Source organism: Peromyscus leucopus, chromosome 1 (assembly GCF_004664715.2).
Source record: "Peromyscus leucopus breed LL Stock chromosome 1, UCI_PerLeu_2.1, whole genome shotgun sequence".
Taxonomy (NCBI): domain Eukaryota; kingdom Metazoa; phylum Chordata; class Mammalia; order Rodentia; family Cricetidae; genus Peromyscus; species Peromyscus leucopus.
The window spans coordinates 82,543,706-82,543,954 of record NC_051063.1 but is presented as its reverse complement, the minus strand read 5'-3'; positions in this window follow the sequence as shown (position 1 = coordinate 82,543,954).

The following is a 249-nucleotide window of genomic DNA, read 5'->3' as shown; positions in this document are numbered from 1 at the left end:
GCCCCCCGGCAGAGCCAGCTGGGGAAGCAGAGTCTTGGCTGCAACCTCACCCAGTGGTGGCCCCCGCCCTTCCCATGGCACCTACACCTCACTCAGTCCCTTCCACCTTGGCACCAAATGTTGCCAGTTTGAGCTTTCCTGGGAGGGATTTTACTGAGGCTGATTGGTGGAGAACGTACCAAGGTCTATGCTGGCTCTTTTGTTTTATTATTATTTAAGATTTGCTTATTTTATTTTATGGTTTGTTTT